The sequence below is a fragment of the Taudactylus pleione genome, unplaced genomic scaffold, assembly GCF_031769625.1.
Source record: "Taudactylus pleione unplaced genomic scaffold, aTauple2 ptg000535l, whole genome shotgun sequence".
Classification (NCBI taxonomy): Eukaryota; Metazoa; Chordata; class Amphibia; order Anura; family Myobatrachidae; genus Taudactylus; species Taudactylus pleione.
Window position 1 is genome coordinate 3,451,921 of NW_028284937.1, and position 27,609 is coordinate 3,479,529.

Below are 27,609 nucleotides of genomic sequence, written 5' to 3' on the forward strand. Positions count from 1 at the left end.
ATACAAGGAGAAAGTATAAAAAAAAAAAATCTGTCACAAAGAGCAGTTTCATTAAAAAAATAAAAATAAAAGTCAAATGTCCTTTTGAGACACTGATGTGAGTCTTGTGAATTCTATACATACAAATGTAAATAAAAACAAGGAGTATTATCAGTGCAGATTGTGCAGCCCTGGAGGTGTAAACTACACTGTTTAACTAGTGAGATAAGCAGATTTTCTGCCAGCAGCACAGTTACTTGTACAGAAAGAGGCAGCTGAGAGTAGGAAGGGGAGTGGGCTGTAGGAAGGTCTAGAAGGGAGAGTCAGATCTGGCTGTGTTTGTAGTGGGGATTTAGGTTTTGTTTTCTAGGGGGGGGGTTACAGGAGAGTTTGGAGAGGCAGGAAGTGGTTATTGATAGAAATCTCAGACTCTTTCACAGAGTAGGGGAGGAGGATAAAGGGAACATGGGTCAGCTCTTCTGAATGCAAGTATGCTTTATACTGAATGCTGTCTCACATTGAAATGAAGCAGGCATATAGACTCACACACAGTGTCGGACTGGAGCATGAAGGGCCCACTGGGGGAATCCAGTGGTAAGGGCCCATGCTTTGGGGCATGGTTAGGGGATGAGGCCAGCCTCCACAGAAGCTTGGACAGACATTAGTGACCATTTAACTGACCCTCTAATAGAATAACAATGTTTAGTTCAAGTGCACAGTCTGAAACTGACATTAGAGCAAGTGGTAGGGACCTCAGGCAGTGGGGCCCACCGGGGATTTCCCCTGTACCCCTGTGGGCTAGTCCAACCCTGCTCACAGAGGTTAAAGAACAGCTGAAGGGCAGGTAACAGGTTACTGGCAGTGGTGGGACTGCCACTGTTGCAGGGCGCAAAACGGTTACAGGACCCGGAGGTGAGAGGTACACATGACGGCATCAGCAATATTACAGCAACTACAGGCCCGGAAAGCCTTCACCTGTGGCCACCCGGTGGTTGCTCTTGAACTCATTGTAACTTATTCTCTGGTTTAGTATTAAAGAAGAGGATAAAGATGAAGAGTAGCAGCTCACTTCAGTCAGTGTTAAAATACCTCCTCTATAAAAGTGATGGTCATCGATTATCGATGGTATGTGACCGATGGCAAGTGTTTAAGCCATCGATGCGGGAGGCCTAATGTGAGAGTTATGGCATGGGTGGCTGTGTTCTGCATAGCACACAACAATCAATGGTTTCCTACTGATGGCTTTAAATCATTGGTGGTGTGTGCCTCAATGGACATCCCTACTCTACACAATGCAGGCAGGTCATACAAGCAGACCAGAGGAGGGAATACAGGACCTTATTCAGAGTCAGTCGCAAGCGCCAATGCGCTCGTAACCAACTCGACTGGTCAGTCCTACGCACGCGCAGCGGCCCCACTGCGCTTGTGCAAGCCCCGGAGCGACAGAGAAACTCTGTTGCTCCGGAGCTCGCTACCAAAGGGGCAGCTTGCCCCGTTTGGTAGGCGGGCCAGGGGGGTGGTTTCCAAAATGGAGGCGTTCCTTAACGAACTCCTACCGTTTTGTGGGCGGCCGCACTGACATCATCAGTGATGTCAGTGGGGAGCTTCCTCCTCCATCAGAGCAGAAAGCTCCCTGGGGCTTAGGAGTGCCCAGACCCAACCTTAGGGTCTGGTCGTAAGCCCCGATGGTGATCACCATCGCGACCATCAACCTGGTCGACAAGCAGGCGGTCGTTCAGGATGCAAGCGGCCGCCCTGATTCAGTGCGACCACTTGCAACTAACGACCGCCTCTGAATGAAGTCCACTGGGCCTGATTCAGACCCGCTCGCGAGCGCTGAGCACTCGCAAGCGGGTCGATGGTGCCCTAGTGCGCAGGCGCACGACGGAGGGAGCTCCGTCGTGCACATGCGCGAGACCCGCATAGCGACAGCCAAGCTGTCGCTATGGGTCTCGCACCAAAGGGGGCGTGCTGTCGATGGTGAGTGACAGCACGCCCCCTTTGGTGGGCGTGCCGGGGGCGTTGCTGTCCAGACGGAGGCGTTCCCATGGGAACGCTTACCGTCTGGGGCCGGCCCCACTGACATCACCAGTGGGAGTGCTTTTGGCTCTGATAGAGCCAAAAGCACTCCAGGGCTTGCAGCAGCGAGACCATACCGCAGGGTCTCGTCGCAAGCCCGATGGTCGCGATGGTCTTGACCATCGCGACCATCTTTTTGGCCGCTCGCATAAGGTGTGGGTGGTCACCCACAGCTATGCGAGCGGCCAGGGAGGCCGCCCCATTTTTAGGTAGGAGGGCCCTGATTCAGAGCGAGCGCTCTGGTCAGAGCGTCCGGCTCTGAATCAGGCCCACAGTGTGGTCTGCACCGCTTGCACTCCCTCCTTCCTCTGCAGGCAGGAGGGAAAGCTGTAGCTAGTAAAACTAGTTGCATACCTCCTAACTGACATGGTGAATTGTGGAATAATAAGCCCCAGCACACCCAAACTCCACCCATACCACCCCCTAAACTCTACCTATAAATAGGGAACTCTGCCTTTTTGGAGGTGCAAGATTCACTATTGTCCCTGCAACATCAGGACAATTAGGAGATATGTGAGCTGTAAAATCAGGGCAAGTGTGAGAGGCATGTCTATGTGTGGGGTAGGTCTGGTGGGTTGGATACGGGATCCCGGTGGTTGTGATGCCGGCGGTCAGAATACAGACAACGGCATCCTGACAGTCAGAATCCCGATACCCAAAGGTAAGTACCCTAACCCACTTTTCCTGCAGCCTAAACCTAACCCTCCCCATCCCCACAGCCTAACCCTCCCTCCATTAGCCGAACCCTAACTCTAGTGCCTAATCCTCCCCCCCAGCAGCCTAACCCTCCCCTAGTGCCTAACCCTCACCCTAACCCTAATACTTACCGTTAGGATGCCGATGGTCGGAATTCTGGCGCAGGGATTTTGACTGCTGTCAACTATATCCCGGTCTGATAGGTGCCGTAAACATTTAATGGGCATGTGCCAAGGTCTCTTGGAGTCTTGGAGTACATATGGAATCTGAGGGCATTTGAGACTATTTTGGAGCAAGTGGGGTGAAATGTCTGTGCCCCTAAGTCACCTACAGGACATTTGTTTTTCAATTTTGAAATTAATTGTAATGTACGGTGCTCTGGAGGGACACAGATGCCGCCCCGCCCCTGAAGGATGTCAGACATATCACAGAGCTCTGTAATTACTACGTTTTATAGTATTGAAGCTTCACAGTTAAATTAGGCCAACATGCAGCCAAGCTGCTGGTTTTCACCTATAGTCAACATATATGAATAAAATATTGTTGGAGTAGCTGAGCGATACTCTGTTGCCTCAGCTATCCCAGCCTGGAGCATAAGAGTTAACTTTGATAAATAGACCCTGAAGACACACATTACCCTAATATGAGTCATCTATGACACATTTTCAAATCTTGGCTGAACTCAATATTTTCACGGTATCTATTAAGCAGTGACAAAACAATAGTTTGGTTTTCCACTGGATTTGTCGAATGTAATTATTAAAGGGTGGATGTGTAATATTATTCATGTTATAGGCCGGGTATATTTACTAAAGTTCAGGTTTTTAAAAGTGGAGATGTTGCCCATAGCAACCAATCAGATTCTAGCTATTATCTTCTACAGGGTGCTAGATAAATGTCAAGTAGAATCTTAGCGTTTCCGCTAGGCTGTTTCAGCGGGGCGCTGCGCCCTGCCCTCCTTCTTTATAGCAAAAAGTGCCCCGCCCTCACAGCCTGTCCCGCAGATGGGGAAAAGTGCGGTTACCTGGTCACCGTCAGTGAATAGCTGCTGGGCGCATGCACCCGGCATCTAATCTTCCTGTCAGCAACCCTTGGGGGCTGTCCGGCGTGTCCGTAAGTGCTGGGCACGCCCCCACGAGTGATGAAAAGGTGACGTGGCTTACAGACACGCCCCCTTTTTCAGTGGCCACGCCCCCTTTTCGGTTAAGTTCTTGCTCCGGCGCCCTGCCTGCCGCCGGAGCTAGAGTGAGCACTAGAATCTGATTGGTTGCTATGGGCAACATCTCCACTTCTAAAAACCCGCACTTTAGTAAATATACCCCTAGTTTCCATAATGCTGCTGTACAGTGTGGTTGCAGCTCTCACCCTCAGTATGTTTCCATTATGTCGTTTATATTCAAAATCACTATATGCTTTTTTCCCTTTCATGTCGTTAATATAGAAGCATTTACATTTCACTTGTCATTAACTTATACAAAATGTAAACATGCTTTACATGTGACCACAAGTAAGCTGATTTCTACAGTCTGTATCTCATTCCAACAAGTGGTAAAGCAACATTGTAAGCACACCTTTCCAAGCATTTTGGAGGTCTGACCGCCTTTATGAAACCACCAAGGTTGGCAAGCGTTTTCTACCATTTCCTGCTACACCCAGACTAGTAATTGTTTGATTCCAAAAAAACAGAACAGAAAGTCAGGAGTGCATGGGAACATTGCTTTGTTCACTGGAAAATAAAAGTCTGTTTTTGTGGAGGTAACTGGGGCCTCATACTGTACTATTCTTTGGTTCACTGTTCTGCAACAAAACAATACAGGAGGTCAATTCCAATTACCAGTGAATTGCTGGCGATGCCCGCAACATGCCCTTGCAATGGCATTAGAACGATCCGCAGCTGCACACTAAATAACCCTCAAATCACAAATTTTCAATTGCAGCCCCATGTACAAATTGGAATACGGAAGGTCAGGGCTACCTTAATTGCTGCATAAGTGCGCACTAAAATGCAGGCATCACCCATAATTGATCTGACCCCAGAGAGTACAGAAAATACAATGTAATACCGCATGACTTCTAAAGCTACATCACTCATTTGTAATGTGTGGAGCCTATTCACAGGTCACAGGGTATACGATTTATAGATGATTTCTATGGAATGAGAAACCTATAAATATTGTTTGGGATACCATTCTATAGAAGTGCTGCGATACAGAGATTCCTTCAGTGGAGCAGAAACGACAAGCGGCAACAAAAGTACTTTGCAATTTCTGTGCTTTGAGGTTTTTGGTGACTGCGTTCCCAACAAGTCTGGGAAATTTTCCCCATCCAAGAGCGTGTCCATCCATAGTAAGGGAACACACCAAGAGGATGAAGGGTTGCTTGGAAACATACCGTGTCACTTCCTCGGTGATTCATTCATGTTAGCAGAACAATGAGAGGATGTGAAGCGATGTTTTGGGTGCACGTGACTTGGGAGTCAGGAGTTCTTGCACAAAACCCTGGATTTAGTTACACAAGTAAATCCTGCTTATTCATGGTTATTAAACCAAGCAGAGCTGGGCTGTTTTCTATTCACTCAACACATAATATACAAAAGCATCTCAAAGTAGGTGTTAAGGCAGAAGCTTTCTATTATACATACATTAAACTTTATATTCATATAGGCAACGAACCAACACACCAAATCTATAGAACACTGGATGGGTATACGCCAGAAGATGCTTGTTCAAACCACTAAGTCTGTTCTATTTCCAATATGGATGTAGATTTATGCCCCTTACTAGTGTCTTGTAAATTACTACTATCCAAAGAACTCCTTACAGTACTGAGTGCAGAGTTTGGAGCTAGACAGGAGTCAGGCTGCGCTCTATATTTGGATGTGAGATCACAGCACAGTTAATCCACTTCCTGCGTTTGGGGGATGGGAAGACTTCTCCCCACAAGCATGAAAATCTGGAAGCTATATAATCATATTCCAACATAATACATTTCCCAGGCTTTACTTAAAACAAAAGCAAACACACCTAGTGGGAGTTGCACTAAGCCTTGGAGAGCGATAAAGTGGAGAGAGAAAAAGTACCAACTAATTAGCTCCTAACTGTCATATTTCAAACACACCCTGTAAAGTGACATTTAGGAGCTGATTGGTTGGTACTTTATCACTATCCAAGGCTTAGTACATCTCCTCCCCAGTCTTTCTATAGATACCGTAATAGAGGTTTTCAGTCATTTGAACCTGTGCCCTCCTTGCAAATAGCTTCCCATTCACTGTGATAAAGGCCGGGATGTACTAAGGTTGCGGTGGCTGTTCCGCCAGTCACCGCAACCGTACTAATCGCATATGTACGAACATATGCGATTAGTATCGCAAAGGACAGCTCTTGCGATAAAAGCTGCCCTTTGAGAAGCAGCCGACGCCGGGTGAGGGGGTCTCCGTGGGACCCCGTCCCCTCCGAGCCCTGAGAGCTTCCTGCTGGTCACCTGTGCAGGAAGCCCCGGGCTCCTCCTCCCTGCACCTGGAAGAAGATTAGGAGGAGGCGCAAGACCCAGGAGGAGCGCGGGCCACCGACCATGGAGAGCAGATGAGTAGGGGCCAGTGCTGGGCGGCGAGGCGTCAGCGAAGCGTCGGGAGCAGAAGAAGCCCATAGGCTTCTATAGGGTAATGCCAGGTTTTTCTGGCGCAACCCTCTGCACCGATAAAAGTGCGGCCGGGGCTTAGTACATATGGAAATGCAGTAAAAACCCTGAAAACTGGGTTTTTACCGCATTTTTCCTTTAGTACATCCCGGCCAAAGGCAGCTGGGGTGCGATTAGGAAGCCAAACAGCTTGCTAATAATAATTATATACTATTATTAATATTATAGATAAAGGGTAAAGTAACATATAATCACTGCTAAATTAGGTGATCAGTTTTGTGAAATTAAAGTTATTGCTAGGTACTGTAATAATGAATAATAATTAATGTCCTATAACCCAGGCTATAAGACACACAACCACTGACTGTAATCTTGGAGAATGACAGAAACATAAAACAGCCCATACTGTCAGGGAGGAGCCTCTTTACACATCTGGACGTGCCCAGCTTCCCTGACCCCCTGGAGGGTGAAGAGATGGGGGATGGAGAGAGATTTTATCAAACTTGTGAGCAGATCCCCTTGGAACTACAGGGGTATGATAACACAGACAAAAGGTTTGCAAAAGTCTGCCTGGAAGCCTGATGTTTTCCAGAAGACAAGAACATTTAATAAACAGAAATATAGAACACATCCTAACTGTTACACTTGTTTTATATGGCATATATTTACATGCTAGCATGTAACTACTGTAATGTACTGGTATAAAACTAACCAAACAGTATAATGAGGCCCATACACAAACAATTAATTGGCCATATTCTGCATTTTGCTGATGATTTTGTTAAAAAAAAAAAAAAAATTGGTAAAATCCATCATGTTGGAAACCCTCAATTTGCCGATTCCGGACCAATAATGACCAGAATCAGTGAATCGAGGATTCTAAGATGTTGAATTTTACCGATCATCATAAAATTGGGGAATCGGCCAATTAATGTATGGACCCTTAACACTTCCGGAAAACAATTGCATAGTGCAACAAAATATGCGGGTTCTATATTAATAAATCTCACATTTATACCCAAGTCCTGGGTCTGACCTGGGATTTGTTACATGGTTCCAAACAAGGTCAGACACCTTTCACACTGTGGCGCCGTCCCGGGTTACTCCCGAGCTGGTGCCATCCCGGGTTACTCCCGCGCTGGCGCCGTTCACACTGCACACGTGTGTAGTGGAACTCTTTTGCCGGCATTTGGAGATGAAATCTGGATGTACCCAAGCTGTAAACTGGACTCGGGATACCCATTTACACTGCAGGGTGACATGGGTCGTTGCCATGTTAAACCTTGCAAGCTACTCGGGTTGGATTGCTGGGTCACTTGACTCGGGAATCCAACCCTGGCCCCTTTAACACAAAGCAGCAGCCAGAGTTAACCCGGGTTCTAGCTGCGGTGTAAAAGGGGTATAAACCAGTCACAGTAACGACAAATAGTAATCAGTGCTCTCAGTTGTAATACAGCTGGGTCCCTTCATAAATTGGAATGATACGTACACAAGGAAGGCAGCCATTTTGTGGACTGTACCAATATTCACACATCAGTTCCCTAGCAATTACTGACATCACAGTTCTCTAACTCTTAATACTGGAGCAAAATTACACTTAATACTGAAGCAAAATAACACTGCATAGTGAAGCAAAATGGCTACCTTCATTCTCGTCCTCTCTACAGCCCGTGTTGATTTGTGTTTAACGATACTACATTGATACTAAGCTAATGACAAACTTGTTGAAATAAGCATAGATAGATAATGTTGAAGACAACTATACATAAGCTTTATATAAAATATTTAATTTTGCTTATCCTGTACCACCTTGGAGTCACTGACTGATTGCTAGAAAGGTTCTTCATGGCTTCAGCTCATAAAGGGTTAAACTGGTTTATAATCACATTCATTGGGACTGCATAAAAGAGCTGCCAGAAGTGTGGCAAGTATGACAGACTTTACACAGAACTATCAGGCATCTGAATTTTCCGCTTTTTTTTCTGGAATGTTAAATATTTGGAATGTTACCAGTTTCCTAAACAAGAAAGGATCCTCTGCCATGGAAAGCTAGCATTATGTCATACTCGCAGACTAGAAAGGTCACTTACAGAACGCAGCAATAAAAGGCTTGGACTGCAAAATAAAAGTGAAAAAAGGCTGCAGTCAGGTGCAAACGCTATTTACAGGGCTCACATATACACACTGTAAATCAAGACTGCCATTTTCTCACCTTAAGCTTTGTTAAATGAATGTAACACATCCATTCTATAAGAAACACAGTCCTCGGTGACCATTTGCTTTTAGAGAACTGTAAGGCAGCATTCGCGTGAATATTGGTTCAGCTCACAAAATGGCTGCCTCCACGGTGCCTATGCAACAGGTGCTGACAAATCGTGACACGCTCTAGTCACTTCTATGAAGAAATGGTGTAAAGAGAAAGTCTCACTTAATTTATAAACAACTCCAATTGACTTATCCTACTCAGAGCCCACACGCAAGGTACTTTATGAGACTAATTGCACCCTGTGTGTTATCAGTTAATAACCATTGCCCATGTATTTTGTACATTTTGTGCTTCACCTAAGCCAATCTAAATTTTACTGTGATGTAAACAACTGTCACAGTAAAGCCGCATACACACTTAACGATATGTTCCATGAGCGATATCGTTAAGCGTTTCCCCTGAACTGCCGGGCTCAATGTCGTTAACGACATAGAGCATGAACAATGAACAATATCTTTAACGATATCATTCAGTAACGGCACCCTCCCTCATCCCTGAACATGCACAACCTGACGATATCGTCAGGTTGAACTGCAAGTTCAGGTGATGAAAGATATCATTAACGATTCGTGGGAGCGCGCATCATTAACGATATCTGGCATACACACTGGACAATATTGAACATGATGAACGATATAATTATCGACCATATCGCTAAATTTACCGTCTAGTGTGTATTAGGGGTGTGCACCGGCCACTTTTCGTGTTTTGTGTTTTGGTTTTGGATCTGGATCTTTCTTCGTGTTTTGGATCTGGATTGGTTTTGCCAAAACCACCCTTCCGTGTTTTGGGTTCTGGGTTTTGTGTTTTGGATCTGTATTTTTTTTTAAAAAAGCATAAAAACAGCTAAAATCACAGAATTTGTAGGTTTTTCTGCTCCTATGCTATTATTAACCTCAATAACCTTAATTTCCACTCATTTCCAGTCTATTCTGAACACCTCACACCTCACAATAGTGTTTTCATGTCCAAAAGGTTGCACCGAGGTAGCTGGATGACTATGCTAAGCGACACGAGTGGGCGGCACAAACACGTGACCCATCTAGGAGTGACACTGCAGTGGCAGACAGGATGGCAGTTAGAAAAACTAGGCCCCAAACTGTACATAATGCAAAGAATAAAAAGAGGTGCAAGATGGAATTGTCCTTGGGCCCTCCCACCCACCCTTATGTTGTATAAACAGGACATGCACACTTTAACAAATCAATCATTTCAGCGCCAGGGTCTGCCACACAACTGTGGCTGAAATGATTGGTTCGTTTGGGCCCCCACAAAACAAGCTGGCAATTAATGTGTCCCTGCACAAACTGGCTCTACGGAGGCAAGATGTCATCCTCATCCTCCTCATCCACCGATTCCTCACCCTCTTCAGTGTGTACATCCTCATCCTCACAAAGTATTAACTCGTCCCCACTTGAATCCACCACCACAGGTCCCTCTGTACCTTCTGGAGGCTGGTCTCCCTGGAAGAGCTGATAATTCATTTTGATGAACATCATCTTCTCCACATTCTGTGGAAGCAACCTCCTACGCCTTTCGCTGACAAGGTTCCCGGCTGCACTAAACACTCTTTCGGAGTACACACTGGAGGGGGGGCAACTCAGGTAAAATAGAGCCAGCTTGTACAGGGGCCTCCAAATTGCCTCTTTTTCCTGCCAGTACAGGTATGGACTGTCTGACATGCCTACTTGGATGCTGTCACCGATGTAATCCTCCACCATTCTGTCAATGGTGACAGTATCATATGCAGTGACAGTAGACATGTCAGAAATTGTTGCCAGGTCCTTCAGTCCGGACCAGATGTCCAAACTTGGTCCTGCCTGCCCTGCATCACCGCCAGCGGGTTGCTTAGGATATCTAAGTTTTTTCCTGGCAGCCCCAGTTGCGGGAGAAAATTAAGAAGGAGCCGTTGACGTGTCACGTTCCGCTTCAGCTGACAGTGTGTTCACCAGCAGGTCTTTGCACCTCTGCAGGCTTGTGTCGGCCGGAAAGAGAGACACCACATAGGCTTTAAACCTAGGATCAAGCACGGTGGCCAAAATGTAGTGGTCTGATTTCAACAGATTGACCACCCTGGAATCCTGGCAAAGCAAATGAAGGGCTTCATCCACAAGTCCCACATGCCGAGCGGAATCGCTCCGTCTTAGCTCCTCCTTCACTTTCTCCAGCTGCTTCTGCAAAAGCCTGATGAGGGGAATGACCTGACTCAAGCTGGCTGTGTCTGAACTGACTTCACGTGTGGCAAGTTCGAAGGGCTGGAGAACCTTGCACAACACGGAAATCATTCTCCACTGCGCTTGAGTCAGGTGCATACCCCCTCCTTTGCCTATGTCATAGGTGGATGTATAGGCTTGTATGGCCTTTTGCTGCTCCTCCATCCTCTGAAGCATATAGAGGGTTGAGTTCCACCGCGTCACAACCTCTTGCTTCAGGTGATGGCGGGGCAGGTTCAAGAGTGTTTGCTGGCGCTCCAGTCTTCAGCACGCAGTCGCTGAATGGCGAAAGTGGCCAGAAATTTTTCGGGCCACCCAAAGCGTCTCCTGCACGCCCGTCGCTTTTCAGAAAATTCTGCACCACCAAGTTTATTGTGTGAGCAAAACATGGGACGTGCTGGAATTTGCCCAGATGTAATGCCCGCACAATATTGGTGGCGTTGTCAGATATCACAAATCCCCAGGAGAGTCTAAGTGGGGTAAGCCACTGGGCGATGATTTCCCTCAGTTTCTCTAAGAGGTTGTGGGCGGTGTGCCTCTTACTGAAACCGGTGATACACAGCGTAGCCTGCCTTGTAACGAGCTGGCGTTTCTGAGATGCTGCTACTGGTGACGCTGCTGCTGTTGCTGCGTAAGGTGATACATCTACCCAGTGGGCTGTCACAGTCATATAGTCCTTAGTCTGCCCTGTTCCACATGTCCGTGGTTAAGTGGACATTGTGTACAACGGCATTTTTCAGGACACTGAGGACACTTTTTCTGACGTTTCTGTACAGTCTCGGTATCGCCTGCCTAGTGAAGTGGAATCTAGACGGGATTTGGAACCGGGGACACACTACCTCCATCAATTGTCTAAATCCCACTGCACTAATGGCGGATACCGGACGCACGTCTAACACCAACATAGCAGTCAAGGCCTCAGTTATACGTTTTGCTTCAGGATGACTGCTGTCGTACTTCATCCTCCTCGCTAAGGACTGTTGGAGGGTCAATTGTTTAGTAAAAGTAGTGGTGTTCCTACTTCCTCTCTGGGATGATGAACGACTCCCAGCAGCAGCAACAGCAGCAGCGGCAGCAGTAGGCGTAGCAATGCAGGATCCTCCAGAGGAATCCCGGATAGGAGAGTCAGTCATGCCAGTGACATGGCCTGCAGGACTACTTCCGATCCTGACTAAGGAGGAAATTGACGAGGAGGGAGTTGACGGTGTGGTTTGCAGGCGCTTGGATACAACAGGACAACGGGATTTAGGTGTCCCTGGACTGCTTACGGTCTTAGCCAAAGTTTCTGAACTTGACAGTAACTTTTTATGAACGCGCTGCAGGTGCCGTATAAGGGAGGATGTTCCTAGGTGGTTGACGTCCCTACCCCTACTTATTTCACCTTTACATATGGTACATATGGCAAGACAGTTGTTGTCCGGATTTGGATAGAAATATTGCCAGACCAAAGAGGTGGAATGTTTGGTCTTCTGCCCAGGCATGACCGTGATGGGCTTTTTCATCCCATGGACAACAACTGTCTCCCCCGGAGCCTGATTTAAACAAACCACATCACCATCAGAATCCTCCTCGCCAACTTCCTCCTCAGCGCCAGCTACACCAGTATCCTCATCCTGTTGTACTTCAACAGTGACATCTTCAATTTGCATATCAGCAAGTGGACTGTGGGTGCTCCTTTCAGCACTTGCAGGGGGCGTGCAAATGGTGGAAAGAGCCACCTCTTCCCGTCCAGTGCTGGGAAGGTCAGGCATCGCAACCACCACCACACTTGGACTCTCCTTGGGGATTTGTGATATCTTCTTAGAAAGCAGTTCTTCGCTGTGCTTTTGCCAGCTTAACTCTTTTGATTTTTTTAGTGGGAGGAGGGCTTCCATCGTCATGTGAAGCTGAACCACTAGTCATGAACATACTAGGGATCGACCTTAGCCGTTCCTTGCCACTCCGTGTCGTAAATGGCATATTGGCAAGTTTACGTTTCTCTTCAGCTGATTTAAATGTCTTTTTCAAGGTCATTTTCCTGAACTTTGCCATTTGGGATTGTATGTGCCCTCTACTATGACATTGGGCATCGGCCTTGGCAGACGACGTTGATGGCATGTTATCGTCTATGTCATGACTAGTGGCAGCAGCTTCAGCACTAGGAGGAAGTGGTTCTTGATCTTTCTCTATTTTATTTTTATCGGAGAAAGTTTGGTCCTCCATTTATGTTATATCGATTTGATATATACGTGCAGCTAAACACAGAAAATAATTTTTTTTTTTGTTTGGACTGGAGTGTACTTTGGGGGTTACAGCACCCTTTAACGGTCAAGCCAGCCGGCCCTTTACTTATGACACAGGCGCACGCTTGGCACTACTTTGTTGATGCACGTGCGGCTACTGCGCACACAATTCACAAACACAGAAAATAATTTTTTTTTTGGTTTGGACTGGAGTGTACTTTCGGGGGTTACAGCACCCTTAACGGTCAAGCCAGCCGGCCCTTTACTTATGACACAGGCGCACGCTTGGCACTACTTTGTTGATGCACGTGCGGCTACTGCGCACACAATTCACAAACACAGAAAATAATTTTTTTTTGGTTTGGACTGGAGTGTACTTTCGGGGGTTACAGCACCCTTTAACGGTCAAGCCAGCCGGCCCTTTACTTATGACACAGGCGCACGCTTGGCACTACTTTGTTGATGCACGTGCGGCTACTGCGCACACAATTCACAAACACAGAAAATAATTTTTTTTTTGGTTTGGACTGGAGTGTACTTTCGGGGGTTACAGCACCCTTAACGGTCAAGCCAGCCGGCCCTTTACTTATGACACAGGCGCACGCTTGGCACTACTTTGTTGATGCACGTGCGGCTACTGCGCACACAATTCACAAACACAGAAAATATATTATTTTTTTAGCACTTGGGGGGAGCACCCCTGATGGACAGAGCACCCCCTGGACAACACTACAGCACTCCTTTAGGACTGGGACACTGCACAGGACTTTGGAGTGGACACAGCCCCTATGGAGAACTGACTGCACAACACAGTCCAGCCAGCCCCTATGGACTTTGAAGTAGTGGAAACAGCCCCTATTAACAACAGCAGCACAGCACAACACAGCCAGCCCCTATGGACTTTGAAGTAGTGGACAACAGCAGCACTACACTACACTACACTACACAGCCCTAACTCCCACCCTCCCTCTTCACTGTCCACAGCCGAGTGAGAAAATGGCGCCGACGCGGGTACCTTATATAGGATCCAAAACCCGCGAGACTCGGAAGGCGGGATGATGACGTTTTGCCTCGATTTCAGATCCGAGTCAGGCGGGAAAAGTCGAGCCTGACTCGGATCAGACTCGGATCGGGGGGGCTCGGATTTCAGAAATCCGAACCCGCTCACCCCTAGTGTGTATGAGCCTTTAAGGCAGGGGTGGGAAACCTTTTTTCTGATGAGGTCCATTTTGATATATATAACATTAGTCGAGGGCCCAGTGCAAGCCACGCCCCCTCCATGTGATGTCAGATGGGGCAGGGCCACAATCGCTGGTGATTACAGCAATGTCCGGAGCATCCTGAGGATGATCCAAGGAGCTGTAAGGGCAGTGATGTGACCGTCTGAAGCATCCTAAGGACACTCCATGCGGCACTGCTGCATATTCTGGCTGCAGGGTGCCATTCTAGACACCCTGATAGCCAGATGATGCTAGCAGAAAAAAGCTCAAAGGGCCAGACCAAATGATCCCGCAGGCCTTATACGGCCCCCCCAGGCTTGAAGTTCCCCGTCCCTGCTTTAAGCCATCTCATTGCTCCTTAGGGAATGATGTAACCTGCATTGTAAACTTATTTCAAGAAGAAGCTTATTTTCATAATTATTATTAGGGCTGATGTACAAAACAGAAAAATGCGGTAAACCCCCCGAAAGTGCAGTTTTCGGGGGTTAACCGCTTTCCCCATATGTACTAAGCACCGGAATGCATTGGTGGGTAACCCCATCTTCTTTCAGGACACTTCTCCTGAGAGGGAACCAATTGGAACCCTCCCATCTCCTCCTACAGCGCAGGTCTTTCTGCGCATTCGCAGAAGGAAGCCAGAGGGACTTTTGGGTGTTAAACTCGGAAGTCCCTCTATCCAGTGGCATCGCCAAGGACAACTCTTATTGGGAGAGCTATTCTTTGCAATGTAAATCACATTTGTATGTACATACTGCAGTGATCAACAGCATTATGTATCCGATAAGCGTCGGGATGTACCGCATCGCAGATGCAATGCTTAGTACATCCCGTCCTTAGCCCCTTATTTGGACTAAACTGAAAATGAGCGTGTTCTATTATGGAATGTATAACTGACCCATAGTATGAAGATTATCTAATGTGCTCAATTTTATTTCACATTTTCAAACCAAAATGATAATTTTTTGTAAGCAAAGGGAAGAAGAAAATGATTGTGCGCTTAATGCACATAATAATTTTCTTCTTCCCTTTGCTTACAAAAAATTATCATTTTGGTTTGAAAATTGAAAAGCATTTTTTTTTTTTGCTCTTCACACATTGATAAACAAATGAAAAGGACATTTAAAGTAGTTAAAAGATAGATGTAAAGTGTGGCAAACCCATCACACATCCTAGAATTATAACAAAGATTTTAACATTCAAAAAACGCGTTATTGAGGCACGGGTAACAGAGCAATAAATAAAATACATTACAATAGGATTACTTTACTAAAGTGTGTTAGTTTGAGCTGCATTTCCTCTATTTTCCCACAGCATGTGTCTTCTACATAAGAATACAAAAACAGCATTTCTGGAGACTTCTTTGATCTCACAACTTGTACCACTAGTTTTACCTTTACTCTGAGTTGTTGTGGTTTCCCTCAGGACAATCTACAGTACTCGCCAATCTCAAACTTGTTGTGGACTCACCCACTCGCCCCCTATCCACCCACACTCATAATCTCATCGATAACATGTTACCAGGAAGTGTTTTTTCTTTTTTCTTATTAACTTAATTATGCATATATTTTTTTTTATAATAAATAAATAATAATATTAATAATAATAATAAATATTACAAAAAAGTACATGTAATTTTTTTAAGTAGACACAAAAGAAAGTTGTCCACCCTACAGTCTCCCCGGAAAAGGTCTGCGAGGTAAGATGTCAATCGCTCTAAAGCACCGTGGTTCTTTAGCACCAGCCCCCTACTCCACATCAGTTCTCCCTCACTGGTAAATAAAGATCTGAAAAACATGATCCAATTAGCTCCCTATCTGCACTTTGCTTTCGAGGTTCCAGATATTAATCGTTAGAAGTGTAGCTAGAACTTGTTGTTATGGCTTTGCAGAATCCTTTTATCATTTTTATAATTTACTCATAAATGTAATGCAACCTAAACAATACATTGCAACATTTAACAACACCATTTCTACCGCTGAGGACAATTGTATTTTTAATTCTTCAATGCATGCCATTCCTATATATAAATGTTGCTTCAGTTCTCAAAATGGCTACCATGTGCAGACGTTATGTGTACTGTAATTACTGTTGCTCCTTACGGCTACAACAAAATGTCATCCTTTGTTTACAAGGTACATTGTGTGAGAAGTAGGGAGAAATAATAATAAAAAAAAAAAAGTAGATGTGCTCTTGAGTATTGTTCCTGAACTGGAAAAGACATGACATCAACACAGAAACAAAGACAGAAGGGTGACTGACCCTAGTATCAGAAGTATGGGTTTTATTCACGGCTTCATTTGTATTTACCACCACTAGGAAAGTAAATAGACCCTTCTGTACAGCTGGAAAAAAGCCTTAGCTCTACAGTCAACAATACAGAAACAACACACATTCAAACTAAAACCTGCTCAAACACACAGGAGCTTAGCACGTACTATTGGCATACTACAATACGCTTCTGCTACTGTAATAAAAAAATAAAAAATAGGCTCTGCTATCTCTCAGCACACAGAAATTGCCTTACTGGTTGCTTTAAGAGAGGTGTATTACATTGTTATGGAAAATGCTGCCAAGCTTTGTGCCAAAAAAGGTGTTATGTTAATACTGCACATGCAGCAACGCCAACACCGGTCTGATTGAAGCCGCAGACTGTGCAGTGTATGCTACCGCCAGCCTCTCACCTACAGTGCTTCTGAAGTAACTGCTCCATTTTTATTTGATAGTGCAAATTAATTATGATGAGAAAAAAAAAAGGTTTTCTGCAATGAATTTTGGAAAAACATGCTTTAGCCCCTTTTGGACTCTCTAACTGTGCCTGAACTACAACTCCCAGCATGCACTGACAGAACAGTTAAATTGATGCAGCTAAAGTCTTGTTTGTTAAAAAATATTATCCAGAATTGAACAATTGCAGGTCTGATAACATATTAAATAAATAGAAGCCTGAAGAAAGGAAACTAAAAAGGATGTATTTGAATGTATCTATATGTGACCATTCATAGGAGTCTTTAAAGCAAATCCTTCTGTTTCCCAGGAAGTTCACGGACACGTTGCTGTACAGATCTTTGCTAGCACTGAAGGGGTGAACCCAGCTAATCCTGTCATTGTGTTGGACATAGGTTTAAACCACGCAGTGTATTCATGTAATAGGGTTACTTATCTCAAAGAATAGTCTTTTATTCTCTATATAGGTGTTATGTTTACACCATCTGTACAGAGCAGAACACATGGAAGCAGCTGTGTGGCTCCACCCATCAGGACTGAATATGGTCAGGGGGACCTTTATGTAGGCTTCCAATGGCACTTATTTAGAAAGCACCAACATATTCAGGATCATTGTGCAGCGGAGAGAGAAAATAACACAGGAACATACAAAATCTTATAATCTGAAGATAAAAGAGAACATATATAAAAACACACCAGTAAACTACTGAGATGGACCAGCGACAGTCCCTGTATTCCCTACTAAATGGAAAGAGTAAGGTAATTTTTTTGGGCCAGACACCAACTAATATGTGAGGAAACCTACACAAACATGGGCAGGCCATACAAACTCCACACAGGTAGGGTTCTGGTTGGAATTGAACCCATGACCCCAGTACTGTGTGGTAATAATAGTAACCACTGTGCCGAATATACAAAGATTTTAGCCACAATCTGCCCCCAGGTTTTTGGTTCCCTTTTTTCGTTATGCCTGGTGCATACTTGCTGATATCCTGGCTGTCAGTCAGGGAGGCATAAATCACTCCATTGACTTCACTGCATTTGACTTGCGCTAAATGCATTGAATAAAGCAAGGGGAGAAAATTTAACACCTGTAGACATACAGTTACCTTGAAAAATGGAGGTGTGATTTGGCCACAACCTATTTCCTGTCACTCTTTGGGCATGCCTAGTTCTCCCAGAGTTACCGGGCATGTCACCAGCCTTGTCAACACTGTTCAGATGGATTTCACCTATTGATGGCCGTCCCTGCTGTAGGGAATGTCAGGCGGCGGGTCAATCAGGGGAGGGGTGGGTCTTAGCGGTGCACCGGAGGCTCTATACTCCCAACGCAGAGGGGAAAAAACATTGACAGCCATAAATGGCAAAGAACCATTGACCATTGGTGGCAAACAAACATCCCTAATTGTGCCCTCCCAACCCTGTCCCACTATAATTCAGCCAGTTGGGGGGTAGAGGCCTTGCAGACAAAACAAATGTAAAAATAAAACCATTATTTTTTTGCATTGGCCCCAGGAGAGCGCGGGTAAAAGTAGCCCAACTCTGTTCACAGGCCAGGCTGCTTTATACTTTATATTCTCTGTGCCACTGCTTATTTATGCCACTCGTCTGGCACTTGCCAGGTAAGGGTGACACTGTAAAACCACCAAGGATTGAGAAGAAAGCATTATACAGCCCAATTCAGGGCTACTCTCTGCATGTGTTCCCCTAGTGAGCGGCCAGACATTTTACTTAAATACATATAGTGGCCAAATCAATAAGCAACAAATAAATTAAATGATAACTTAGAATTTAGTAATAGGTTAATATCCATGGTGTCATTTTCACTATAATAAGCCTGGGTATGTTGTATTATATTTCAGATAGTTACGAAAGTGAACACAGCTATGCCCAAAAAAAATGTGTCATAACTAGAAAAGTCTATGCAAATGCTCCTGAAATTATAGGTAGATTAAATAAATGTACCACAGTACATGGCACAAAATGACTGAAAAGAAGAAACTTTGCATTCTGCCTCTATGTACAGTATGTACTGTATTACTGGATGCAGTATCGAAATAAGCACTATGGAGTAACTGAGGTATTTTACAAATGTTTAATAAACTTGAAGCAGTAGTTTACAGCAACAGTAAAAAAGGCTTTCTAGGTCTATAACACATACCAAAATGACTGGGGATAACCGGAATCACCATAATAGAATATATACCACGGCAGTCCTCAGGGAACCAGCAAGAGAGCCAGGAATTGTCAGCTGACAATGGTAGCACAGAATCTATATCATTTTTATCCAAACAAAAACTTGTATAGTCTACAAAAACAGACAAACAGACTTTAGTTTTTGTAGTGCACATAATAAGTTATATATAAGCACTGGGGCATGATGCATGTTCTGGTAGGTTAACTGGTTGCTGACAAAAATGGACTGTAGTGTATGTGTATAGTTCCCCCTACAGTAGAGAATTAAGACTGTGGGGTCTATTTATACCCCTTTTACACCAACTGAATAACCCGGGTTATTGCCGGGTCGATGCTCTGTGTGAACGGCTCCCAGAAAAAATTCCCGGGTTGATTTACCCGGGAATCTTACTCGGGTTGAGAGCAGGGTTGAACACGGGTTGTTCCCGCGTCATGAGACAGTGTGAACGGGTGCTACCCGGATTATTTGACCCGGCTAGCTCTGAAAGATGCTGATTGGAGCTTCTGGGGCACAGGCAGGTGATGTAATTTGTCAGTGCCCTGCAGAGAGAGACGCACATGAAGCCATCGCTTGCCTGCCTATCCTTCTACACCACAGCAGCCTGACCAGCAGCCACAATGCAGGCAGGCACACAGCCTGCCACAGCCAGAACTGCAGCCTGCACCACAGCCTGACCAGCAGCCACAAACACAGGCTAATACACAGCCTGCCACAGCCAGAACAGCAACCTGTAGCAATGCTGTAAGCAGTCCCCACCCCTCTCTTTTGTTGCCTTTTGTGACCTCATCTTTGTCAGCCCTTAAAAAAGTCAATTTTTAATGACATCTATAGGGAAAAGCAGGGATTACCCGGGTTCAGTGTGAACGGGGCAAACCCGGGAATAACCCGGGTCGAATTGCAGTGTGAACGGGGTCTGAAGCAGAGTTGGACCCGGGATTGACCAGTGTTCAAATTCCAGGGTCAGACCCTGGATTTTGGTGTAAAAGGGGTATTACTAAGCAGTGTTAGGAGACAGAGTGAAAAGTGATAAGAAAGTGATAAGGTACCAGCCAATCAGCTCTCAACTGTCATCTCACAGGCTGTGTTTGAAAAATGACAGTTGGGAGCTGATTGGCTGACACCTTATCACTTTTCTCTCTGTCTCCTAACACTGCTTAGTAAATAGACCCCTGTAAGCTTCAATGGTTCAAATACAGATGCGATGAAATATACTAAGTCTGGTAATATGTGGCGCTGTGTAAATAAATATTTATTACAAGCATGCATTTTTTTAATGGTGAAGATAGACAAGCTCCAGACAGATAGGGTGCTGGTTATAATCAAATTCATAACCCCAGTGTAGTAAGACAATAATACTAACCACTGTGCCATCTTCTGGAGTTAGAAAGATTGTCATGGGTTGGGACTAATCACACTATAAAAACTTTGTAAAGCTTTAAAAACAGTAACCAATTTAACATCTTGACTATATAGGCAAAACAAACAACAGAGGTAAGATATACACCGAGAGATACCACTGTTTTGGACTTGAAGGCAATGATAGCAAGAACAAAACTTGTTCTGGCGAACAGTTGAATATGTTGTTAGGTGGGTCATTAAGAAAACTATGGATGTTCTTAGGCAGGGACACAAAACCTATAACTGATGCATCAAGTCCATAGGTCAAAAGTTGCCGTCCCTGTTGTGGGAATACCTCCCAACAAAGCAGATTTGCAACTTTGAAAGTGGTGAAGCTAACACTAACACATTGTCAGTTTCATAAAATGAGCATTTTTGGTTGGATCGCAATGTGCTTATGGGCACTGAAACCAATTTTTACTTTTTTTTTCTTAACACAACCAGAATGTAAGTAAGGAACCCGCATATATGCAAACTGTGGTACTCTGACTCATTAGGGTACCCTCATACAGTCATGTAAGGAGTTCAACAGCAACAGACAGACGGCTGAAGTTTACTGGCACAACATGAAGTGTACTTAGTACTCAAAGGAATAACAAACATTGAGCGTTATTTACAAACACTGCTAAAACGTACAACACTAAAACCATAGTAACTACAATGTGCCTTCATTATCTAGCCAGCGCTAGCTTGATAAAAGCTAATTGGCTGCTCAGGGTTTTAGAGCATATTTTGCCTGTTCAGCGTTGTTAGTAAATACCACAGGCGGATTTTAAATGCACGTAAACAAGTTTGACTCTAGAAACCACTATCTCTTGTGTCACGATACTCATTAGCATTTCTATTTGCATAACTTTCAAGTGCAGTAGCGTTTTTTTCCTTTTTTCTTTTCAGAATACCGATGACATTTTTTACATTTGTGAGTTAACTAGTGTTAAAAGTGCAAAGAAAATGCCCGTGGGTGTGCGGATTTAGTGTAACAGAATTAGCAATGTTTAGGCACCTCTAAATCAAATCATTTATTTTCAGTATTACTTGCTGCTAAACTTGTTGAGCAGGATATGGCTGCAAAGTAGGATTGATAAAATGTCTATATTGCACAACGTCTCTAAAAAGCATGATGTATTTATTATTAAGCATGGCACTCTATATTGTGTGAAAAAGAAGGAAGTGTTATGCACAAAAAATATGCTCTATAGTCGTGACTCAAATTTAAAATCACTATACACTAGTTTAGGCCTATTCTGGGAGTTGTAGTTCAACAACAGCAAAAAAGAACAAGTGTGCTCAACCCCTACATTACAGCAAACAAACAATACATTTTATATTCTAAAAAATAGGAGTCCTCAATATGCTCCATTAGTAATTACAAACAGGTCAGGTTTTTGGGTAACCAAGTACAACAGGATTAGTCAGCTATGCGTTACTAACTGAGTCAACCAAGATTTAAAATCTGCTATGTGTCAGACTTGAGAACTGGTCTAGATTATTTTAATTTTAAAATACAAGATATGTTGTCTACCTTGATAAAGTGGCTGATGGTGGAAAGCACCTATAGGGAAAACAAACAGTTTTATTAAAATGTACTAGTATAAAATAGTATTTAAATGACGGTGTTGTATGGTTGATAAAGTCTGGATTATTATTGTGGATATAAAAAATAAAAAAAAAAGTTTTTAGGCTTGTGCTCCTCCAGTGCAATATTCATAAACTTAAAAATCCTAAAACACCACCAAAAACCACTTAATAAATAAAAAAAAGATGCACAATATGACAAAATAACTTACTCAATATTGAAGTTATAAACAGGACATGAAATAACAGTAGAAAATTGCACAGCCTCAGAATCAACTGAACAGCGTTGGATTTATGAAAATAAAATAAAAAATAATAAAAAAAAGAAAAAAGAACACACAAAGATGCTGCTATGCTACCACTGATCTACTGATGCACAAACCACGACTCTTGCTGTGTATAATTACAGATGAGTGATGTACAAACAGTCATTCGATGAGAATATTTACAATTACAAAAAAAAAAATTAGACAACCACTGCCATTTTTCTTGAGGTTGTCTAGATTAATTAACATTTTGACAGTCGGTGCCCATTGCAAAACATTTAATTTAAATTATTCGGATTTTAGGGAAACCAAAGGCCACAGAGAAGCCTTCGAGGGTTGCGTTCAACTGGGCCACCGTGTGCTAAAAATACTTAACTCACATTTTCGATTTCAAGACTAATAACAATTTGCCAAGTCATCCCCATAATATAAAACTGCCTCAGAGACAAAGTGCAAATCGCCATTCTCAACCAAAAAAAAAAAAACTAAAAAAAAAAAAAAAAAAACAACATACCCACCACCGAAGTAAAAATAAAAATTCACAGTAGTTAAATAAAAGCGAATGAACACACCACACTGCTCTTTTAAGTTTTTGTGCCTCGCCAGTTACATATAGGGGGTGTTTCAATTGTTCTAGCGATCCCTCTCATGCCCGATCACCTGTCTCTGTAGACGTGGCGATATTCAGTTGTTTGTTTTTTCCGGTGCTTTTTGCACGTCATGGTCCAAATAGGCCGGGTTTAGATACGTAAAGCGGCTAAGCCCATCTAAACTATTGGGCTCAATAAGGAAAAACATCCACCTCAGGAGGGTGCAAGCAGAAATAATAAGTGCCCGATCAAAGCATCAATTGAAATGCTCCTTTGGGCGCAGGCCGCCCAAAAAAACAACTGCATTTCTCCATAAAGTTGTCACAATACCAATCTATAGCAGGCTATAAATAATAAGTAAATGCTCTGTGTACCCAGACTAACACAAAGTTTGGTGGTTTCCATTTTGTGGGCCGTACCAACATTCAGCCTATCAATTTACTAGAAACTGTTTCCATCACGGAGGCATGAGGCACATTCAGTTATAAGTAGAATTGAAGAATTGATAGGATTAACTTTTTTTTTTTTACAGTAGAATGGCTTCCATCACGTCGCGTCAGCGATGACTATAATTAAATCCCCTTGACCTGGTGCCATAAGAGTTACAATTAAAAGTGGCAACATCCGCCATAAGGCTTGCGCCAGGTGGGCGCATTGAACACTACCGCTTTCCAGATACACTGAAGTGAACAGGAAACACTTGTAAATATTAAATATTAATATTGCATCGCCTTATGTACGGAAGCGCTGCTGTGTAACAGGGGTGAAGCAGCAGCCATTCACTTAAGTGCATCAGCACAGGAGCGACTGCCTGGGTATTATAAATAATAGGACCTTAGCTGTAGCATTCAGTGTGCCCATGTAACGCCACCTTTATGAGCAAAGAGTATATTATTATATATATATATATATATATATATATATAATATATATGTATATTTACTTATATAGCGCCAGCAAATTCGGTTGCGCTTTACAATTGTGATCCAAAGTAATAATAAACATCTAATTATTGTTACTAGTTACCATTTCTAGTACTACGGTTGCTGGACAGGTGACTAGTGGTGCATACACATGGTCAGATAAGCTGTCAGATTTTAACGATAATGCTAACGATAATGATGTTATCGTTGACAGTTTCTGGCCCCTGCAAACGACCAACGACCATACGATGGTTGATGCGCGGCCACGTATGGTCGTCATCGATCAACTACTGTAGTCTGTACAAGCAGGCAGACCTGGTCAATATCGACCAGGTTAGCCTGCTTATTATGGGGACCCGCGACCGTAGTTCACGGGTCGTTATAAGGTTACTGCATGTGATCATCTGATCGTTGCCATCGTACCGTGTGCATGCAGCATAAGCCTATCACTTTCACAACTGTCTAGATTGGTATTTACATGCTACTATACCCATCAGAACATGCTTACTGTGCTGGATAAAACATCAGTTTTATATCATCTGTTGCATACTTGAGATCATGAGTAGGCAACATCTGGCACTCCCCTGCTGTTTATCTACACACCATAGCATGCCCTAACAGAAAATCTCTAACAGGACATGCTGGGATGTGTAGTTCCACACCAGCTGGAGTGTCACACAATGCCTACCCCTGCTTTAGATGACTACAGAGTAACTTATAAATCTAAAATCAAAGCACCAAAATATACATAACTGTACTGTGCAGTTCACCGATAATTATAAAATTGGGACATTTTCAGGGTCCAATTCCTTTAATCCTGGATAGCAGGGGACAACTGGCAAATAAGCAGTTAAACCCAGTAGCACCAATACTAGTCATGCCCCTTTGTGCAGTGATTTCACCCCCTCCCCCTGTACAGTTAAACCATGAGATTTGTTTGCTGCCTGAAATTGTGGGGAAATGCAGCTTCCTGCCCTATTTACACTGCAGGTACAAGGGAAGAGACCACAGCCAGCATGGAAGCTCTGCACAGCCCAGGCAGCTGAACAAAGACAGCAAACTTTGCTGAACAAAGAGAGCAAACTTTGAAAGGCAGCTCTGTTCCCTCCTTATCTGTCCCTCTCCCTCCTTTTTTTTCCCTCTACCTCCCCCTCCTTCCTTCAGATTTTTCCATGTCTGCTCCCATTTCCTACAAGCTGCTCAGCAACAGTTGGGCAATATTCTGCCAGCAATATGGCAAATACAGGATCCAAACCAAACCTCCCCCTGTGGATTTCCTACAAGACAAATAGCCAGTAAATCCTAAAGTGAAGGGTTAACTTGTGATTGACTCTGTGATCTGATGATCTGAGCTCTGTATTACAGCCAGATAATACATTTTACACATAAGGTATCCATTCATAAAGTTGTAACCACCATCCACTGTGATTATCCATTCATCATAAACTACTGGGGTACTACGCAAAAGTTTTCAAATCAAAGTTATAAAAACTTCTCCTAGGAGGGGTAAGAATGTCAGTAGGGAAGTTGTACAGCTGCTGTAACAATAGCTCACAAAGTACAGGGGGGGGGGGGGTATTTTTCATATGTAAAATCGGGGGAACAGGGTTGGTCACACAACTATGAGTGATCTAAAGAAAAAGGGGGAAAAAGAAAAAACAGGAGAAACTGAACTTGTAACCAGTTGAGGAAGTCTGAGCAGCAGCTTCGCCCTGCGCTGGGGATTTGTGCTTAGATCAGCAGAAAGAGGGAAAAACAAAGGATCGGGACCTAAACGGCTGCAGATCCTAGTATGGGGGGGCGGGGGAGGTGGAGAAGGGCAACAAAGACCAACAAACAAGGCAAACTTCCAGTTTTAAAATTATTATGTTACCAAACAATCCTAGCAAAGACCAACAATAAATTGTACTTACAGATAAGAGAACTCTTGGTACAATGGGAAAGAACAGCACAACAGAAGGGGGAGATAGGGTGTGTGTGTGGGGGGGTCTTGGCTATTTAACTCTTGAAAAATAGTCCAATAAGTGTTTGTATAGTTCTCCCCGATCTGATCAGCTGTCCGATCCCAGGGCGCTGGGAGAGAGGAGACACAGAAAAGCCACATGCACTATCCATGATCAATAGGGAAACCACAAGAGAAGCTAAAAAGGAGATAAATCAGGGTAAGACCCCCCCAGCCCATGTTCCTGGAAGGGACAGGACGCCCAAGCCTCTGGCTTCTCCTCCTTCTCCAGCACAATCCCAGCTCAAAGTGATCAGGAAGAGAGAAAGGAACCCAAAAAATGCCAAACATGCTAGAAACGACAAGGATTCCAAGCTGCCGGATCCTGTGCTAGACAGACAGGGGGAGAGGAAGAAATACACACAGATCTGGAACTTTTTCTGCTTACCTTGCCAGCAGAGGGGAAAACGTGCAGGGTGGAAATGTAGGGTCACTGTGGCAATTTATGGTGGGGTATCAGGGAGCCAGGAGCAAGGGCTGAGGATTGGGGGCAGAGGAAGGCAGCCCCTGGTCAGCACTTTGTAAGGGGAAGACTTGTATTTTTTTTCCTTTCTCTTTTGGGCAGCAGTGAGAGGGATTGTCTCTGCCCCCTCCTCTTGTGTGTGATGAAGGTCAGGTGAGGATGAGGAGGGCTCTCTGGCTGGCCCCAGCCACTGCTGCTGCTGTTGTTGTTGTTGTTGTTGGTGCTGCTGGTGGTGGTGGTGGTTGGAAAGCAGGCTTGGTATTTTGGAAAGGTGACAGCTTTTCAGAGGAATCTCTGGAATGAAAGAGAGGAATGAAATTAGCTCCATGAGTCAGATGCAGTTCAGGGGCGGAGCTTATAGAGGGAGGGGCCTGGGTCACCAGCTAGCTCCTACCCCCCATGACACCCATGTAAAGCTGCTACAACTAGTACTGAGCAGTGTGGAGGTAAAGTTTCATGACTGTGACTTGGGATCATTGTTCAGGCTGGGGCTGATACTGTGCCACCACACAGAGCCACACTCCCACACAGCTGCTGCAGCAGCACTGCCCCGTCCATGTTACTAAGGCTGACAAATTATTTAGCAGTGTCACAGTATCTATGATTACTAAAGCTTGTGTCACACCTGCGTTTTCATAGCAGCTTGTTACATGCTCAACTCAGGGTGTATTTATGTGCTAGAGCAGAGCTTCCCGAACTCCGTTATTATTACAGGCCAGGTTTTAAAGCTATCCATGCTTAAGTCCAGATGGTTAAATCGAATTGTCTGAGGAACTAATTAAGTCACCTGTGCTCAAGCATGGATATCCTTAAAACCTGCACTGTCATGGTGGAGTTTGTGGACCTCTGTGCTCGAGATTGGATTGATTTGGTACTTAGCGGAAAGCGTTTATCCATTACTTTCCATTAACCTGTATATAAACTTTTTCTTTTTCTCAGCAAGAGTTGTCATCTTGCAATGCCATACACTGTCGGAGATTCTGCACCTACTATGGGGCTGGTGCAAGTTTTAATGGTGCGACTGATGGTTGCGTCTAAAGACGCTCAAAGTGGGCGTCTCAGTCCTTGCACATGGAGACACATGGCTGTACACCAGGGAAGGGCTTGTACTGTTATTAGCATAAAGTCGCACCTGCTATCTCGGCAAAAGATGGACGTGG

The 27,609-nt window shown here is 44.2% G+C and overlaps 1 protein-coding gene across 2 annotated transcripts in view; it reads right to left on the bottom strand.

Moving 5' to 3' along the window:
* The window catches only part of TEAD2 (TEA domain transcription factor 2), a 105,816-nt gene extending 79,060 nt beyond the window's left edge, over positions 1-26,756 (bottom strand). The window contains exon 1 of one of the 2 annotated variants that reach the window (XM_088450920.1): positions 26,375-26,756. The gene's annotated coding sequence lies outside the window, so the exon portion shown is untranslated. Of the gene's footprint in view, positions 1-25,897; positions 26,216-26,374 lie in introns of those variants that run through there. The other variant, XM_088450921.1, reaches the window with a different exon arrangement.
* Positions 26,757-27,609: the final 853 nt, after the last annotated feature.